A 20,850-nucleotide genomic window follows, 5' to 3' on the forward strand; every position below is an offset into this window, starting at 1 on the left:
GCAATAATACCAAGTAATACCAACATCTTTCTAAGACCTTACATTATCCCTTTCATGCACTGGTGGCATCAGGAACAACTATATTCCTACAGTGTTAACCCTGGCCACCATTGTCTGTGCATACACACCTCCCCCACACTGGCTCAAGTGGGCCCCCGACTGGGAATTTTGGAACTGGTACTATGCAGGAAAATCAGATCCTTTCTTGGTTGCTGAACTTATTCATATTGTGAAACACATGGGTATGTTAGGGGAAATATTTTCCATCACATAGAACATAGACAAGAAAAATGGTGCAAGCTGATCTGCAGAGACAGGAAAATGAAATTAGATGGACAAAAATGAGCACAGCAAGAAAAAAAGAATCCAACTAGTGTTAATATCTCTTGTTCTAGTTTTTTTCTGGAGCCCAGGTAATTTTTTTCTTTTAAGTTCAATGACATAACCTAATATCAAGGTAGTAATTTCCTTTTTTTTGTGCTTGAACTAGTTGCTAAATTTCTGATGGTTGTAAATGAAAAAAAGTGTAAAATTCCAACATTTTAAAATTGAGCTTTCTTTTCCTGAAACCCACATTGATTAATATACACTGGAAACATGCTTAGTGGAGTTAATGCTTTTTTTGGCAAGAGCACTACTACCCAAGAAGCACTGTGTATGTCCCAGAATGTGTTGGCAATGAATGCAAAACCAAATGATCTATATGTTTCATTGCACCATTTTTTTCTTTGACATTTTCTAACTTGAGTTGTGCCTCATATGAGCAGTCTTTAATGAGATATTCGTAGCCATCATGGTAGGGGACATTTTTCCTAGTGTCATCAAAGGAAACGTATCCTAGACCTCATAGCACGGCCACCATGGGGGGCACATATCATCACACTGTCTGCAGTAGCCCCTCGAGCCACTGGCCGGCTGCCTTAATGAATCTGTTAGTAATTAGACCTTGCTAATTTGACAACAGTTCATCTAAAGGATAATGTTCAGTGTCATAGAAATAAAATGAAAGGAAATTCATTCAGAACAACCCGAATCCTACCCTTGGACCTCCTTGGAGCCGTGCCCCAGGACTTTGGAGGATGTGTTTTTCTTCCATTACTCAGCATCCATTTTACATACTTGCTTCTTCCCAGCCCGGAAATGACTTGGCTCTCCGAGGCAGATGGAGTGGACCCCCACTGATCTGGGATATTAGTGAGACTGAGGTCTGTAGGACAGAGGAAAAGGGTTGCCCTTGTGAGTCACAGTCTCCCTCTGCCAGCATCCAATACACAGGAACCATAGGGTACAGATTGTGTCAGGACCCCCACTGCCCTCAGAGCTGCGGCCCCGTCTCTGCTCTAGCCCTGCACATGAGCTTCACTGTGTCCCTGAGTTCACTCTTAAATGCTGGCTGCTTACTCCAGCCTAGGGTGTGGGGGAAAAGAGCAACTCCACTTTTTCATGTGTGATTCCACGTATCTCCAAATGTATTCATGGCAGTGCTTTTCTTTTTGGAATTCATGTGCATTTCATGTGCATTTAATCTAAAACATAATAAATGATAATAGAACATTAAATCTAGCTGAGTCCTTACTAATTATCAAAAACTAGCCCCCCCCCCCCCCAGCATTTTACAGACCACAGGGCTGAGTTTCAGAAAGGTAATGAATTGTCGAAAGGTACACAGTTAGCAATGGGAGTGGGGTCCTGCGGCCAGGACTCTGACTCTAACATCATTGCTTCTCTGCAATACCAGGTTTATGGCAGATTGTGCAAAGAGAAAGATTTCCAAGTTTCTTTTTAATCTCAGAATTCAGCTGTGTAATATTTTTCTAGGTGGCAAGTTCTTACCCACTGCTTTTCCCCCCTGAAATTTTATAGTATTTCTCATGAATTATTCCAAGCACATAGAAATCAGGTATCAAAGGATAGAAGCAGAAATAATAGAACATAAAGTGGCAAGCGGGTGCCTCTCCTTTCTATTGGAATATTTAATTTCCAATTACTGGTGCAAGAAGACATCCAAAATGTCTCGGAACTAGTTACTATCCAGTATGAAATCTTCCCTGCTGTTTCTGCTAGCCAACATTTCATTCCCTCTTGTAACCACCTCTGCATTCATTTAAAGAAAAAACTCAGGGAGATAATCTTTATTTTTGATACTCAATTCTTGGTATTGCTGCATCAAGCAAAAGTGTGTATCTTGTCCTTGGAACACTATTTTCTTGCTTATACTCTTTTTCTGTGGCCTGAGTTGAGGTGTTAAAAATTTCAATCACTGTATAATGTACAGGAAATGCTATTCTCATGTTTGAAAAGATGGCAACATGGAATGGCTGTCACACACTAGATTAGAGAGCTCCAAAGGAGCAGAATGTTGTGTAGTTATGTGAGGTTTCAGAACCACACCATTTCTCCAACTTCCAAAAGTCAGACTTGGGTACTTCCTGTTTGCTCCAAAGGATTCTGCAGTAATAATACTGTTCTGATAAATCCCCGGGACTAATTTGCTGCATAATTCAAGGCTGTCAGAAGAGGCAAAATGACACATGCAGTCAAACACTCATGGAAATGAAGCTGTTGGATTTACCAAGTGTGGTTGGCTTTGTCCAGCAATCTGGAGGGTGACAGTCAGGGAGGGCCATTCCCAGACCGCCCCATGGATGTTGCTGGCTGGCATCATCAGAAAGTGAGCAGCAGCCTGAAGGGACCTGAAGGCCTGTTGGCATGCCATCCTCCAGTATGTGTTATCATTTTCCACTTTAAGAAAGTATTGGTATTTCACAGGGAAATAATGAGTTCTTGTACTTCTTGCCAATGGGAATTGATGTGTGCTACCAAATTATTTTCTATGTGCACAATCTCAGTTCACCTCAAAACTGAGGAAACACAAATCTTCTTTGTATCAATTAATCTTTACTTCAACCCCTGACACTAATCCATAGGAAGAAGAAGGATTCGACTATCAACATTAACAGGGCAGATAAAAAGAGATGTGACTAAGGTAGCAGCAGAACTCTCAAAAATACATTATTTCTGACCTAAATGTTGCCAGAGAAGCAGATTCCTAGATGTATCTTGGGGCCTGCAGCAGCCAGGAATGTTTTCTGGGTGGTCACAGAGCTCATTAATCACCTCTGTGTTCACTAGCCTGGTGGCAGGTTGATGTGCTGAAGCCTAAAGGAGTGGGTAAACCTGGCAAATCGCATCATTTCATTGGCTTACCTAAACCCCTTCAATGCCCAGACTCCTTTGCATGGCATATGAGGCATTTCCTGATGGAACTCCCCTAAACTCCTCTTCCATATCGTCTCTGACTATTCCCTTTGTCCTACTCTAAGCTTTCTGCCCCTCTGGTTGTAATACCCCCCTCCCCTTGTCACCCTGGTGAATGATACAACTTTTAAAACTCAGCTCAAGCGCCACGCATGACAGACAGTTGATACAGTTTTGTAACTTTTTGTTTACTCTTGGAAATGTGTTTACTATTGTAATTAGTTTACTATTGTGACTATTCTGTAAGGGCAGGAACCGACTTATTCATAGTCTTTTCTCAGCACATAGCACGTGATGATGCTTAATAAACGTATGTTGAAGAGATACTGAATGCTTGTAGCCAATGTATGTCTAGGATGTGACCCACAATGGCAGAGGGCACTTTACCTCTAGTGTAGAATCAAACTACCCACCAAATTCAGTGCTCTCAGCTCTAAGTGTCTAAAATTTGTGTCTGCAAATAAGGTCAAAAGGTAAAAAAAAAAATCTAGATAGATTCGAAAGCCAGGCTAAGTATGAAATTAGAACAAATGTTCCAAATGAAAGACTGACTTTTCTAGAGAAATAAAAAAGGAGATAAACAGGGATCTGAAGTTAAGACTGAAAATGATAAGGTAGTGCATGGGGAATGGAAAGAAGAAGAAAATCCTGGACAGCAAATGGTCCAAACCACGTCAGGTGCCAGGTGTCTGAGCCTGCAGAGCGGGGTTACAGAGCACTTACTTCGGACTGAGGAACAGAAAATTCAGTCACCTAGGGCAAAATAGAAATTCAGTCTGTAAATATCTCAGAAACAAGGAAGAAAATCTAAGGACTAAAGAACACATTGGCAAGAATGTCTCATTCCAAGCCATTTACTTGCCGGTTTCTGCGTGTGCTTTTTCTTCCAAGAACAAGCCCCAGATACAGGAACAAGCCAGAGTTACGGTGGACTCTTGGGAACTATCCATACCTGTGAAGGGGTGAGAGTAGCATTTAATAGTTAACCTGTGGAGTCAGACTGCCTGAGCTAAAAACCTTAGTCCATCACTTTCCAGCTGTGAGGCATTAGTCAATTGCTTCACTTCTGTGAGCTGCTTTTAAAATGGGGCTGAAAATAGCCACTGCTTCACAGAGCTGTTGGGGGAGAATTGAATGAGTTAATCCAAGGGAAGAACTTAACTCACAGGCTGAAGAATCAGAACTGGTAGCCAGGCAGTTAATTACAATTTTAGAGAATTTCAGGGTAAGACACACACATTTAATTTTTCATGTAGAAATAAAATGGCTATTCTTCTGATTTATTTGCTTTTATTAAGTAATTTTTACAATGTCCTTCAGAAGGAAAAATTCCACCAACTAAAATGATAGCCCTTTGAGTAGAAAGAACACAGAAATATATAACTGATCTAAAACTTTACAAAAGAAGTAGAGTTTTATTTGCTAATTGATGTATTAATTCAAAGAGTGGTTTGGTTACAGTTGTTTTAAAAAGCAGTTGCTTAAATACTACAACAATATAACATAGTACTTACTTTTGCATACAAAGGCAGTTAAGAATTGGACCCATTATTCTGCTGTCCTTTGGACCCTAGACTGACTGTAGCTTTCTGTTCCGCCATCCCTAAAGTGAGCTAATATGGCCCTTTGAGTTCAAGATAAAGTCCCAGTCATCACACAGGCATCATGAGAAGCAAGAAAGGAGGAAGAAAGGGATGCACTTTCCCTTTAAGAAAACATCCCAGAAATTGCCACACCACTGCCCTACACTTGTTATTAGCCAGAACTTGGACATTTTTCATTTCTTGTTTTTAGATTTTTATTTTTATTTTTATTGTATTTTCTCATTGCCATTTATTCTCCATATATCTACTTCTACCTCCACAGAGATTGGACATTCTACCACCATGAGTAACAGAGAGACTGAGAAATAAAATAGTGGTCAGGTGATGTGCATAACATGTCAAATCTCTATAAAACCTTTAAAATTATTATTATCCACAGCAGAGAAGATTTAGAATTAAAGTCTGTGTTCAGGTGATGATATAATCTACTAAACACTGGGGATATCGTTATTGTATGAGGAGAGGAAATATTGCAGACAACTAACTTTCATGTTCTCCACACCGACCAGAGTATCGGCCCATAACTCTACTATGATAAAAGTCTTAATATGAAAGGAATTTCTTTGCCTCTTAATGCCTCATTAAGTCAAAAGTGGACTTGCATATGTTTCTTCATGTTCTTTACTTTGTTTCAATGCAATAGATATTATTTGTCAGTTATTTGTGACAAAAAGATTAATTCCTATTTTTATGGACTATTAATCAGGCTAAAAGTTCTAGGTTAAAGTCAGAAATCCCGAGTGTTTGAAACTGCAGAGTAAGAGTGTGTTTTCTGGATCAGTGGCCCTTTGGCCATGCTATTCCTGTGGTCTATGATTACCTCCTTTCTATCTAGAAAGCTCTTACTGATCCCTCAAAACCCATCTTAACCTTTCCATGTTGGTGATGTCTCCCACAATCCTCCTGCACAGCTGACTTTGCCCTCCTCTATGCTCCCACAACACATTGCTCTTTTCTCTCTCTGGTGTCATTCTCTGCACATTGTACTGGGACTATGGCATCCTTGCCCTCTTGAGTTGACTGTGAATTTGGGGAAGCACGCAGATGCTCAGAAATATTTGTTAAGTGAATGAATAAACTGAGTCCTTCCCCAACGGGTGATGATTTATATGGCATTATTTCAGAAAAGGTTCCTTTGATGGTCAGAAATACCACACGAATAATAATAACCACACTGATCACAGTGGCAGTCGTGGCAGTGGCAGTTGCTTCTGTTTTTCCTGAGCATAATAAGAGCAGCTAAATGTCAAAAACTTGATGTACCACATGGTAAGTTGCTATGAAGCCTTTACAATTAAGTTTTATTATTCACATTTTACACCTGAGAAAGTTGAGGCTCAGCTAAATTGTACAGCCTGCGAGTGTTAGAGCTGTCTACCCAAACTCTGCTGTAAACTGGGAACTGTATCTCTTTATTAGCACTTCACTCTCCTGGGTTAGGCAGAGAGCACTGGACTCTGAGAACATCTTCTTTCTAAATGCAAACACTCCCGAGAGACTCTACCACTCAGGTCTCCGGCACCTAGGTGGGCTCCCTGTATTAGATTCTTTTCATGATGACAGAAGGACCAGGAGATGCACAAAGAACTGAAGGAGGAGAAAAGGGTGGATATGAGAGTGGAGTGGCCTGTGTTCCAACTCCACGGTCCAGCCTGGGATCAGCTTTTTGTGAAGGATTAGGCTATGTCAGTGAAAAATTTGATGTGTTTCCTCCTGTCCAGCTTACTTGAAGACTTAAAACAATGGCTTCACCTGTGCATCGTCTTCAGCACCATTCTCTGTACACACTCACATGCAGGCACATACACACAGAGCCTCTTCTACTTCACAGAGAAAATGAAACCAGCAGATTGAAAAAGCCTCCACTTTTCTACTATTGGGTCTATAAGCCTTCCTGCAAACTTCCCTCTCATCTATTATGCTCTCATTCCCTGTTATTATAGCTCAGGAAATAACCTTTCATCTGATACAGCTCCACATCCCCCACAGTTTCTCTAGACCCTCACACGATTTACTCTGTTGTTCTTTCTTGTTCTTTAAATTTATTTCTATTTCACCCTTCCCACAATCATTTAAATATGTGTAGCTTACCTTTATATTAAAAAGAAATCACCATCTTTGGACTCTACTTTCCTTTTATAAAATTGTTTTTTATGTTTATTGTATTCCAGTTGTCTCAATTTGTCCCCCTTTGCTCTCTTCTACCCATCCCATCCCCCGCTCCCACGGTCAATCCCCACACTGCTGTCCATGTCCATGGTCATTCATACATGTTCTTTGTCTAGTCCTTTCCCCTTCTTTCCCTGATTGTCTCCTCCTTCTCCCCCTCCCCTCTGGATACTTTCAGTCTGCTCCATATTTCCATGCCTGCGGTTCTATTTTGTCATTAGTTTGTTCATTAGATTCTACTTATAGGTGAGATCATATGGTATTTGTCTTTCACTGTCTGGCTTATTTCACTTAGCGTGATGCTCTCCAGGGCCCTCTCCTCTGAGACAAAGCCAGCGATAAAGGGCCTCCCCTTTGAAGTGGAGGTTGGCCTGCTGGAGCCAGCCCCAATCAGCAGTGTTTTTCTGCACCTGGTCTTCACAGTAGGTGGGGTAGAGGGTCTGGTGCCCCAGAGGACAAAGTATGAGACCCCCAAGCTTGTACAAGAGTGTGGGTGCACTCACAGGGGACTGGGCTCCAGGGAAGCAGTGGGAACTGGAAAACTGGAACTTAAAGAAAGGAGGGATTCAGACAGCAGGGAGTGGGGAGGGCATTCCTCTCAGGGAACCTGGCAGGGACCAAAGGTTCAGGGGGTGGAAATGCCCATGGCATCTTGGAGGCACATCATTGAGCCCTTCCTTCCTCCTTTTGATTGTTGCTGTATTTTCCCCTCCTTAACAAAGTCTTGAACAAGTTGCCTATAGTCATTGATTCACTTACTGCCACTCACTCCTCACCTGACTCTAATCTGGGCTTCTCTCTCACTCCTTCATCCATGTGGCTTCTACAATCAAGCCAGTAGGCATTTTCATTTCTCTGTTATTTGAGCCCCTTCAACAGCATTTGAAAATGTAGAGTGGTCCATCTTTCTTGAAACACTCTTCCCTGGGCTTCTGTATCAGCAAACTGCCCCATGCCCATATCTTTAACCTCTGGGACTAATTCCTCTCAATGTCCTTTGCTAGATCACTGTCTTTTACTTGGCTTTTAATCTTGAGTCACTCAAGGATTTAAGTTTGTTTCCTTCCTCATCTTATTTTCTGTAGTCCCCTGCATGATTTTATTCATGCCTGTATCTTTACTTACCATCTACATTATGAGTACTTTCAAGTGAGTTTCTCCATTCCAAACTTCCCTCTGAACTCTCCACATCTCTAACAAATTGCCAATTCAACATGTCCAGCTAGGAGTCTCAAATTAACCACAGGCTTACTCAACTGAACTCATGATCTCTTCCTCCAATCCCAACCTTTAACCAGTGTTCTCTTGCTTAATAAGTAATGTTACTATATATCCAGTTGTCAAAGTAGAGATTCGGAAGTTATTATTTTCTCTCAAAAAAAAATTGTACATTTCTGTGTGGCTTGACTTTCTATCAATTTAAGTGACTTTGGCAACCTGTAAGAAGGCCATCAATGATCCTATCCCCTAATATACATTCTCTTGAGTGAATATCTTGAATGTGAGTTGGACTTACTGATTCACCTCTAACAAATAGAATATGGCAGAGCAATGGGATATAAACAACAAATGCAGGTATCCTAGAGCATTGAAACAGATAGACATAGCTTTCAAAAGAGGCAACAGTAGCCCTGTCTGGTGTGGCTCAGTGGACTGAGTGCCAGCCTGTGTACCAAAGTGTCGCTGGTTCAATACCCAGTCAGGGCACATGCCTGGGTTGTGAGCCAGCTCCCCAGTAGGGACCATGAGAGGCAACCACACATTGCTATTTCCCTCTCTTTCTCCCTCCCTTCCCCTCTCTAAAAGTAAATAAATAAAATCTTAGAGAGAGAGAGAGACTACAGTAGAAATAATCACATGGTTGATAGATGTCATTATTTCACAATCTCCTCAGGAGCTTCCCTAGTGTCATCTGAAATCAGCCCCTTCACACACAGAGCAGAGAGAGACCAAAGAAAAAGGCAGACTACTCCAGATTGGTAGGTGCTGCATTCTGCATTAAATGCTCATCTGCATTTAATGAGCAAGGGAACTTTTGAGGCTTACCTGGGCAAGTAGATGTAGATCTTTGCAGCCAATCAGAATCTTAAAAGTCTGTATAAGGTTTTAACTGACTTAGTCCTGTGGACCGTCCAGATGGTCTCAGCAACACCTCCCTCTGTGCTTTTCAATGGCTCCCACTGTGGGAATGGTGGGCAGAGTGCACATGCATTCCAAGAACAGGGAATGCGGGGATGGACCTCCAAGTGCGAGTCCAATTTGAGGGTCAGCTCCTCTTGACCACCTTCTCCAACAGATAGAAAAATACAAAACTTCTCCACAGAAAATATTAGAAACCTAAACACTTAGTAACTAAATTTTAACATGAATAAGAATAATTCAATTAAGAATGGAGCATGACTATAATTGTACCTTATAAGAAAAACATTATTAAAATATTTAATAAATTATTGAGAAATCTTTGTGACACTATTGAAATTTTGCATTAACTAGATAGTATCATTTTATTATAGAACTAAAATAACTATAAAAATGAGTCATATTTTTAATTTATAGATGACACTGAAAATAGAGACTGTGGTTAATTTTAAAAGAATCTTCTATTAACTCAAGTTTTCTGATTTTTTAAAAATGGCATTGTGTGGGTGGGAAGGGTACAGAAATAATTGCTGTGACTACATTAATCGTTACATTATTTAGATGAAATCATTAAAGCAAAATGGAAAAAAAGACTTTCCTAATACAACTGGGTAATTTGATATAAAATTTTAGCAGTTAATACTCTTTACCATTTACTTTTTCATGAGCTTATGCACCCCTATAAATGGGGCACATGATGAAACTGATTAATCTTAGACCTTTTTATTTAAAACAGCAGTGAAGAATCTTCCACTTTGAAACTAAGCTGCTAGTTACCATACTGCTGATAAACCCCTGATTACCCTCTTCGAATTAATGAAAAAGCTATCTCTGATTCATGAGCATTTCCACACACACACATACACAGAATCCCATCCCCAAACATCACTAATAACTATAAATATTTTTGCTCTCTATATTTTATAATTTCCATTAGCTACTGCCCATTGTTTTGTCAATTTTATCCATTTCAGATAGTCTGTAGAGGCTTGCATATACCACTTTTATATAGAGAACTATAGAATAAGAATGCCAATGATTATATGAAATGTGTTTTCTTGTTAAAAAGCAAAAAACAAATGCAAGAAATATGCCTACTATGCAAATTATACAAAATAAAAATTCATTAGCTATATGTCAACTACATTTTGGTAACAAAATTTGATGCAAACTAGCATTAATTATTTTCTTACTGAGCTAGAATTTACACACAATAAAATTTATTTTTATAATGTGTATAACTCAGTAGATTTTAGTAGACTTAACACAGTTGTGCAGCCATCATCATTTTGTAATTTCAGAACATTTTCATTACCCACAAAAGAACCACCATGCCTATTGGCCATCACTGCTCCCCTTTCTCTCCTCCCTCCAGCCTTGAGTAACCATTTGTCTCTATTTGCCTATTCTAAACATTTCATATAAATGGAATTATACAATATGTGACCGTTGTGTTCATCTTCTTTCACTTAGCACATTTGAGGTACATTTATGTTATAGAATATCCGAGTTTCATTCTTTTTATGGCCAAATAATATTCCATGGTGTGGATATACCTTTTAAAAAATCTATTCATCATTTGAAAGATATTGGGAATGTTTCCACTTTTTGGTTATTATAAATAACATTGCTTTGAAAATTCATGTACAAAATTTTTATGGACATATGTTTTCAGTTGTTTTCTATACTTAGGAGTAAAATTGCTAGCTTACATGGTAATTATATGTTTACCATTTTAAAGAATCACCAAACTATTTTCCATGTTGGCTGTACCATTTTATATTACCACCAGCAATGTGTGAGGGTTCCAGTTTTCCATATCTTTCCCAACACTTGCTATTCTCTGCTTTTATTTTTTATTCTGTTACAGCCACCCCAGGGAGTATGAAGTGGTTTCTTACTGTGGCTTTTATTTGCATTTCCCTAATGACCATTGATGTTGAGCATCTTTTCATATAATTTGGGGACACTTGATAATATTCTATTCAGAATTAGCTATTTAAATCCTTTGCCCACTTTTTAGCTTTTATTATTGAGTAGTAAATCTACTTTACACATTCAGAATAAAAACTTTTTTATCAGATATGTAATTTGAAATATTTTCTCTCATTGTATTGATTATCTTCCCACTTTCTTAATAGTGTCCTTCAAAGCTCAAAAATGTTTAATCTTAAACATGTTTAATCTTAAATGTAAGTACAATCTATCTCCCTAGTTGCTCATGTTTTTGCTCTCATGTGTAAGAAGCCATTGCCTAATCTAAGGACACAAAAACATGTGTTTATGATTTCTTCTGAGAATTTTATAGCATTAACTCTTGTATTTAGTCTTTAATTCATTTTAATTAATATTTTTCTATGCTATGAGTTAGGGAGTCCAGCTTTATCTTGGTGCATGTGGGCATCCAGTTTCCATAGCACTATGTGTGAAAAAGACTATTCTTTTATCACTGAATTGTCTTGGCACACTTCTTAAGACTAATTTACAATTGATGTAAGAATTAATTTCTGGACTCTCAAGTCTATTTCACTGATCTATATATTGGTTCTTATGTGAGCACCACACAACTTTGATTACTATACTGTGGATCCTCCAAAAATATTCTTCCTTTTTCAATATTATTTTAATTACTCTGTGTACCTAGTATATTCATATGGATTTTAGTATCAGCCTGTCAATTTCTGCAAAAACACCATCTAGGATTTTGACATGGATTGTAATGAACCTGTAATAATCACTTTGATTACTATTGCCACCTTAACAATAGTAAGCCTTCTAATCCATATACACAGGATGTCTTTCAATTTATTTAGGTCTTGAATTTTTTTCAATAAAGTTTTGTAATTTATCAATCTACAAGTTTTATACTTTTAATATAAATTTGTTTCTAAGGATGTTATTATAAATTAAATTTTCTTGATTTCTGTTTCAGATTGTTCATTGCAAGTGCATGGAAGTAAAATTGATTTTCATATTGATCTTTTATCTTGTAAACTCATTCAACTAACTTATTAGCTCTAATAGTTTTAGGGGGGATTTCTTAGGATTTTCTGTATAAAAAAATATGTCATCTGTAAGTAGATATCTTTTCAAATAGAGAAGATATTTGTTTCCTGTTCTAATTTTCCTGTTTAGAACGTCAAGAAAATATTGAATAGAAGTGGCAAGAATGGACATCCTTGCATTGTTCCTGTTCTTACAGGAACACACTCTTTCACCATTAAGTATAGTGTTAGCTGCAGGGTTTTTATATAAGCCCTTTATCAAACTGAGGAAATTCCTTTCTATGCTAGTGTGTTAAATGTTTTTATCATGAAACAGAGTCCAATTTTGTCAAATGCTTTAAAAATGCATTGATGAAATCATGTGGATTTTACTTTTATTCTACTAATTGGTATATTACATTGATAGATTTTATTTTTTAAAAAATGTCATTATTTTTCAACTATAGTTGTCCCCACTTTCACCTCATTACTCTCCCCTGCCCTACCCACCCCCCACCTTCTGCTGTCAATCCTGCTCCCCACCCTGTGGTCTCTGTCCATGAGTCCTTTACACATGTTCCTTGACTTGACCCTCCCCTCTCCCCCTGGTCACTGTCAATTGTTTATTTCCAAGTCTCTTGTTCTACTTTGCTAGCTTGTTTGTTTTGTTGATTAGGTTCTGTTTACAGGTGAGATCATATGGTATTTATCTTTTACTGCCTGGCTTATTTCACTTAGCACAATGCTCTCCAGTGCCATCCATGCTATCTGGAAGGGTAAGAGTTCCTTCTTTCTTTCTGCAGTGTAGTATTCCACTGTGTAAAGGTACCACAGTTTTTTGATGCACTCATTTGGAAGAATATACCATATTCATGGATAGGAAGAATCAACATCATCAAAATGTCCGTGAAATTTGATGAGAGAAATTTATAGATTCAAAGCAATTCCTATTAAGGTTTTCATATATTGTAACAAACTTGCATTTCTGAGATAAATCCTGCTTAGTCATCTTGTATAATCTTCTTTATGCATTGGAGGATTAGTTTTCTCACATTTTGTAGAGTATATATTCATAAAAATGTTTGTCTATACTTTACTGTTCTTGTGACGTCTTCCTCTGTTTTTGATATCAGTGTAGTACTGGCCTAATGGAATGACTTGAGAAGGGTTCCCTCTTTCATTTTTTGGAAGAGTGTATGAAGTATTGTTAATTCTCCTTAAATGTTGGTAGATTTCACCAGTGAAGCCCTTAGATCTGGGACTTTCTTTGTGGAAAGTTTATTGATTACTGATTGAATCTCTTTATGTGGTCTAGATTTTCTATACCTTCTTGAGTTAATTTTAGTTGTTTGAGCCTCTCTGGGACTTTAGTCATGTCATCTAGGTTATCTAATTTATTGACATATAATTGTTCATAGTTTTCCTTATAATTTTTTTTCAGTGTAATATTGGTAGCAATGTTCCCTCTTTCATTCATGATTTTAGTAATTTGAGCATTCTTATGTTTCCTTGGTCAGTCTGACCAAAGGTTTGTCAATATTTGTTTCCTTTCTGATAGGAGCTCACCTTAAGCTGGATACAGCTAAGCTACCAGGTATTGGAATGGCCAATTAAGACAACAAGCCAAAACCAATGTAACAGTCAAGCCTGTAATCGCTAAGACAGTATGAGCAAGAGACTAGCTTGGTTAAAATGCTGATTCTCCCCTGCTCCATTTTTTCATATGGAATGTCACTGGCCAAAGATCAGGTTAATCAGCACAGATGTGGGAGTTATCTCACTGAGGGAGTCCTAAGCAAAAGGCCCCTGCAGAGTTATGTACTCTATAGAGCCAGGTGACAAAAGAGAGGGAAAGGCTAGGAGTGGAAAAGTACTGAGTATCGAGTCAGAGTGAAGAAGACTGTCTACAGGGTTTTCCCTGTCCTTTTCCTGGTGAGGCGACCTCTACAGAGGTGACTAAAGAAGGTCTGATGAAGGCTCCAGATGAAGAGGTTTTTGAATGAAGGTACCTGGGCTGCTAATGCTGACAGCATACTTTCTATGACTTCTATCCTTTTAAATTTATTGAGATCTGTTTTATAGATTAACATATGGTCCAGTCTGGAGAGTGTTTCTTGTGTACCTGAGAAGAATGTCAATTCTGCTATTGTTCTGTGGAGTGTTGTATAAATGTCTATTAGGTGTCATTGATTTATAGTGTTGTTCAAGTCTTCTCTTGTTAATCTTCTGTCTAGTCATTCTATTCATTATTGAGAGTTGGGTATTGACAACTGCACTTATTATTATTGAATTATATATTTATTATTTTATCCCCTCAATTCTGTCTGTTTGGCTCTGTATTTTGAGACTCTGATCATGTTACATATATACAAGAATGACATATATATTAATCATATCTTCTTGATGGACTGGCCCTTTTATCATAGAACGTTCTTGTCTCTAGCAATAATTTCTGTCTTAGTCTATTTTGTTTGATATTATATAGCCACTTCAGCTTTTTCTTTAGCCATTCTTTGCATGATACATCTCTTTCCATCCCTTTGTTTCCAACTTATTTGTGTTTATGAATCTAACGTGTATATGTGTAGTCAGCATACTGTTGGATTATTTTCTTCATTTTGACAATCTCTGACTTTTGAGTGGAATGTTTACTCTATTCACACTTAATGCAATTATTCATAAGGAAGAATTTATGTGTGCTATTTTGTTATTTGTTTTCTACATGTCTTATGTTACTTTTGTTTCTCTATTCTTCTATTACTGCTTTTTTGTATTAAATACATATATTCCAATGTACTCTTTTAATTCCTTTCTAGTTTTTTTATTATATATTTTCAAATTTATTTCTTGGTTGTGAACATGAGGATCACTATTAACACCTTAATTTAAAAATGTAGTTCAGATTTATACCAATTTTATTTCAATACTTTATAAAACTTTGTTCCTACCTGACTTCATTCCTTCCTCTCTCTTTTGTGCTATTATTGCTGTAAAATTACAACTTACACAGTTTATGTCCATCAGTACAGACAAAATTATTGCTTTGTACAGTTGCCTTTTAAATGAGATATAAACAAGTATAATAAAAATACATGTATACTAGCCTTTATATTTACTTTGGTAAATCTCTTTATTGGTTTTCTTTACATCTTCTTGTGTATTTGAGTTACTGGCTGGACTCATTACATTTTAGCCTAAAGAATGCCAATCGGAATGCTCTGGCCAGGTAGCTCAGTTGGTTAGAGTGTTGTCCCAATACACCAAGGTTATATGTTTGATCCCCAGTTGGGGCACATAGAAGAAGCAACCAATAAATGCATAAATAAGTGGAATAGCAAATCTCTCTCTCTCTCTCTCTCTCTCTCTCTCTCTCTCTCTCTCTCTCTCTCTTTCTCTCTCTCTCCCTCTCTCATCAGTCATTAAAAAAATAAAGTTGTAAGAATACCATTCAGTATTTCTCATAGGGCAATTTTCTAATGATAAATTCTATCAGTTTTGATTATATGGGAATGTCTTAATTTAAGTTTCTTTTTTGAAGGGTAGCATGCTAGATATAGAATTCTGGGTTGACAGTTGTTTTCCTTATGTGTTTTGGAAATGTCATCCCTCCCTGCCTTTATGTCTCCATGGTTTCTGATGAGAAATTGCTGCTAATCTTAATGAGAATCTTTTGTATGTGATAATCACTTCTCTCCTCACTTTCATGGGTTTTTTTTTTTTTTTTTGGCTTTGGCTTTTGACACTTTTATCATAATGTGACAAGGTGTGGATCTTTTTGAGTTTGTTCTATTTGGATGTCATTGAGGTTTTGGATGTGTAGACTAATGTTTATCACCAAATTTGGAAAGCATGGCCATTAACTTTTCAAATACTTTTTCCACTCCTTTTTTCTAGAATTCTCATTATACATGTTAATGGTATCTTACAAGACTCAGGCTTTATTTTTCTTCATTCTTTTTTCTTTTTGTTTCTTAGATTTGATAATCTCCATTGACCTATCATCAAGTCCACTGATTCTTCTGTCAGCTGAATCTTCTATTCAGCTCCTGTACTGAATATTTTATTTTAGTTTTTGTGCTTTACAACTCAGAATTTCCCTTTTGTTATTTGTCTCATTTTTATCTCTATATTTATGCTCTCTATTTGATGTATCATTGTTCTTTGTAAACATTTAAAATAGCTGATTTTAGGCCGGACAAAAATTCTTTGTCCAGTAAGTCCAGTGTTAGGGTTTCTCCACATACAATTTCTGTTGACTCCTTTCTTCTCCCTTTGGATAGTCCATACTGTCTTGTTCTTTGAATGTATTGTAATTATTTTTAAAACTGGACATTTTAATAATATAATGTGGGAAGTCTGGAAATAAAATTCGTCTTCCTTCCCAGCATTTGTTTTTGTTGCTCTTGTTTTTTGTTGCTGTTTGTTTAATTCATTTCTTGAGCTAATTCTGTAATGTCTGCATTCTTCATTGTGTGTTGCCACTGGCATCATCATTTCTTGATTATCTTAGTGGCCAGCTAGTGACTGGACTAATATCTTTTTAAATGCCTGAAACCAGTAAGCCTCTCAGCCTTTGATGAAGGACTCCATTTGTATTTGGAGGCATGCCTTAAATGCTCAGGCAGGCAGTTTAAATCTCTGTCTTAGTCTTCACTTCCTGATTGCACAGAGCCTCAGTGTCAGCCAGGAGTGAGATGTTAGGACATTCTCAGGTTTTTTCCTGGGCACATACAGAACCCAACGCATCCCCATTGCTCTGTAGATTCTTTGAAAAGTCAGAACTTTTCAAAGCCTCCTCTGAACACTTCTTCCCCTAGATAATCTAAATATTTTTTTCACTTGTTGTTTGCCCTAACTGTCAACACCACTTCAAGCAGTTGTGACATTAAACAACTGTCACTGATTAGTTTTGACAAATGCTCCAGGGAAAAGTTGTTCACACTGAGAGAGCTCTGAGTCAGGTCAAATAAAGACAAGCTTTGCGAGAGGGATTTTCCAGAGAGCTGCCAGAGAGGCTAAAAAAATGACAGTCATCTGGGAAGGAGGCCTTGGAGGGACTCCAAGCCTTTCTTTCCCCTCCAGGGCTAGGCTTCTGGCTTTCACCATGATTGTAGGGTTGTTGGTTTTTAAGACTCTGACAGACCTGGGCAGGTAGGTGGAACTAGGACAAGGTGAATGCCACAGAATTTGCTGTCCTTACAGAGATTTAACCATTTTCTTAGGTGATCCCCCAATTATTGTAAGTATCTGGTTAATTTTCAGAGTTCTTAAAAAGGTAATTTGAACTACATTTTGCCACTGTTCATATTGCTTTTATGGAAGAGAAGATTTTTGGAGGTTCTTACTCTGTCATTCCCATTGCCATTCAATGTTGGTTCTTTAGATGACATTCTTTCTTTTCCAGAGGATTTTATCAAAAACAAGTCACAGTTGTTTTACTTTGGGAGTTTGGCTTTGGGAGTTCAATGTAAAATACTATATTAATATAACAAATATTTTTATACCAAACTTGCATTTGCTTTTTGTTCCTAAAACAAATATATGTTGACATTTTAAACTTTTTAAAACAAAACTTTTGACATGTTAATATAATTTAAACAAATTTAATAACTTTTAGATATAGAATCCTGGTACACATAGATCTCCAAATGATGAATTGGTTTGAAAACCATTTGGTCAAAAAGAAAATCATAATCTGAGGCACAATCACCATTATTAGCCTTATGATTACTATTATTGATTATAACAACTATATATTGAGATTTTGCTATGTGAAATGTCCAATTATATTTTGGGGGACAAATTCAAAGCAAATCAGACTATAGTTACAATTTAATACAACAGATTCCACTACATTATTAATCATTACAGTCATTGGTTACCAGGGCTTAAACATACGATATTTATTATTATAGGTAAGTCAATAACTATGGCGCCTTTTTGATTAAATTAGTTTTAAAAGCACTGTGACATGTCTTAATAATTAAGAAATATTTGCTGCATTATAATTTTTAATTTTCTAACTAATGCACATAATTTTTACAAAAATGGCCAAAAAAAGTACCCTTTCCATTAATGTTTATTTACAGCTTTGATTTATTTCCATACTTTCTAGCATTTCTTCATGAGTCAAATTCTTCTTACTAATATCCTTATAATGCTATATTGTGGGCTCAGAAAACAGTATTCAAACCAAATATGAGCAAGAAAGCATTTGCTGATTCCCTTAATATGCAAACTATCAGATGCCAATTAGTTTGGTGATTTTTTCCATCGCAGTTGCATGTGTGTGGTCAGGAAGGCGGTCCAAGTTTTCATTCCTTTTTCTGTTTCTTGTCATGTTGGTTTCAGACGACTGCTATTGGATCCAGCTGAGACTCTTCGCACAGTGGGTGGGCCTGGACATATTTTCTCCCCTATCCTGTTTAATCCCACTTCCCTGTTTTGGTGGCAAGCATCTTTATTTCCACCCAACTAAGACTCTGTTTGCTTTCTGACTTTATTGCAAGATGAGTATTTGACCCGCAAAATGTCAAAAAGAAATACTTTTGTATCTAGAGAACATTTTTACATCTCAATGGGAGATCCAGTGGATAGGTTTACTGTAATCCTTTCAAAACCATGTTATGCGGTATTGGATGTGAATACTCCTGTGTGTTCTCTTCCAAACCATACATGGGCAATCCTCAAAGCAGTAAGGTGGAACCTTAAATTTGAGTGCTGGTCCAAACTATTTAGACTCTTTGGGTCCTTTAAGACTGAGTTAAACAAAACACTGAAAATACTTTTTTCTTGATGTTTCTGAAAATTACCTTTGTTGTAGGTAAGAAGTTTTGAGGGAAGCAACACATCTTTGTGAGGGACTTCTAAGTCTCATGAGGGATCAGTAACTAGTGTTGGCAGCTGGCATTGTCTCTAAGACTTTCAAGGATGGGGAACAATTAAAGAACAAGATGAAGAACTGCTGGTGTATTTGGCCAAGAAAACTGAGTTGAATGGAATTTCTACAAACTTGAACAGATATTGACTTGGACAACAAAGTTAAACCAAAAAAAAGTAAAAACATAAGGTTGAGTTTAAATGTTGGACATGTTAGTTGAAAGGTAATTTTCTTGAAGTTTAGAGAAATAGATATTGGAACTGCAGTTTGTACTGAAATATACCTTTTTCAATGTCCCATCCCCCAATAAGCCTAAAGTAGGATGACAACTACCAAGCTGTCTGAAAGAGCCAAGATAGTAAACCTTCTAATATGAAGTCAAAGCTCACTCACGAGGTAAAGAAGTCCCACTGTCAATCAGTCAAATGCATTTTTTCATCATAATGAAAGAGAGCATTAACAATGTGATTGCAATAGCAAACTTAGGAAATTTGAATTGCTGAATATTATAGATGAAAAATCACTATACAAATGAATATACTGAGGAATTAAGTGAACATTATGCTATCATTCAATATTCCAGTAGATACAAAGAAAAACACTCACAAAGGGTCTCTGTGTTGAGCATGAGAGCAGAGAGAAGCTCAAATATCACAGCACAGAAATCAATATTAAAGCATGCCTCAGGAACTTAGACCTTTAAGATAAAAGAGGCCATCAGAGGGATAGATCCTTCAGTCTGGTGAGACTCCAGTCTAAATTACACAATTATGGTATACATAACAAAGTCCAGAGATATAGTGTGTAAAGAACAGTAGGTAGGTGTGGTTTCTCAATCTGAAAGAAGACTGAGAGATCTCTCTAAAGGTGCAGTTTTATAAGCATTGCATATGCGTAGTTTCATGATGTTTTGCATGAACTCAGTGATGTCTCTGAAGTACCAAAGACTGATGCACTTAATTAACTTGTCAGAAAGAGTCAATATGAGTGAGGGAGTGAAAGTTCTTTAACTTGGGGCTTTCATCTTGTCACTAAAGAAAGGTAAGCTTCATCCTGCAAATGGTGGAGCCTTTCTTTTGATTACTCAGAAGCCTTGGCTTCCTGGAAATGATAAGAGATGCAAATGTTAAAGCCATTTCAGAATTATGGCTTTCATTGAAATAACTGCCAGTAATAAACACACACACACACACACACACACACACACACACATATAGATACAGGTATTATGCCTACGAGGAAGTACCCAGGTTGTTGACCTAAATAATTAAGATTCACTAGTTAGAAGAAGTAGTGAACAACAAACAAAATCTTCCAGCTAATTAATACCTTTCAATAGATGTGTACATTTTCAAGTAACAAAAGTACTAAGTCTTTATCATGCACAATAAGGTAAAAATTAGACGCAATTGGCTGCATAATTTAGAAGATACATATGGTGGATTACTTAAGAAGTTCAGTACATCATCTTTGGAGAAAGACCAAGTAGACAAGTAATGCTGTTAATTTTTATTATTTGTTTTGTCAATGACAAAGGGACTCTTACGTGAATATTTTTCTAGAAAACTTTCCAATGATCATTTATTAATACTTGGCAATAGTTATTGACAAAATATCTTTTACTATTAACATCTTTCTTTTATAGAGAAAGATTTTATCATTTTTAAAAGTTCTGTAATCATTTTTTCATTTTAGTATTTTAAACTCCTAGGTAATATTACATGATTTGTTCTAATATGAGAAAGTTGTGTTTTTGTTTCTGAAGTCCCTGTATTGTTGCCAGATTTTAGTCAAATGGTTTTCAGGAAATAACAGT

At 37.0% G+C, this 20,850-nt stretch overlaps 1 long non-coding RNA gene across 1 annotated transcript; it reads left to right on the forward strand.

Moving 5' to 3' along the window:
• The first annotated feature begins 14,020 nt into the window (after positions 1-14,020).
• Positions 14,021-20,563, forward strand: LOC118499045. Its single transcript, XR_004901542.1, has 2 exons — positions 14,021-14,159; positions 18,506-20,563. It is a non-coding gene; the product is annotated as an uncharacterized LOC118499045 (long non-coding RNA).
• Positions 20,564-20,850: the final 287 nt, after the last annotated feature.

Source organism: Phyllostomus discolor, chromosome 2 (genome assembly GCF_004126475.2).
Source record: "Phyllostomus discolor isolate MPI-MPIP mPhyDis1 chromosome 2, mPhyDis1.pri.v3, whole genome shotgun sequence".
Taxonomy (NCBI): Eukaryota; Metazoa; Chordata; class Mammalia; order Chiroptera; family Phyllostomidae; genus Phyllostomus; species Phyllostomus discolor.